Genomic DNA, 448 nt, shown 5'->3' on the forward strand with positions numbered 1-448 from the left:
ATAATCTTTATGGAAGCAGATCACCAGGCCTTTCTTCTGTGGTACTGCTAGGTGGAATTAAACTGCCAATCTTTAGGTTAGTAGTCAAGACAAACCATTTGCAGCACCCAGGGTCATCAAAGTTAGGCCTTCACAGTATTAAAATAACTGGTTGTAAAGTGAAACTTCCATCCAGTCAAGGCTGTTTTAACTTCACAATGTCAACCAGCCAGGCTAGCTAATTTTTTTTTTTTTAATAGCAGTTTTGCCAAAAGTTAAACACAGATCATCTAATCTTCTTATTTGCCTCAAACCTAAAGGTTCTGTCATTTAGGGATACCATGACTAGCCTCATGAAATATTAAGTCTAATGCTCCCTGGTGATGTTATCCTAATTAGATGTAACTGTATGAGACTTTAAAACATTACAAATTATGTATTTTTAATGAAATAGTGAGATTTGTACAAC

This window comes from Trichechus manatus, unplaced genomic scaffold (genome assembly GCF_000243295.1).
Source record: "Trichechus manatus latirostris isolate Lorelei unplaced genomic scaffold, TriManLat1.0 scaffold00002, whole genome shotgun sequence".
Taxonomy (NCBI): Eukaryota; Metazoa; Chordata; class Mammalia; order Sirenia; family Trichechidae; genus Trichechus; species Trichechus manatus.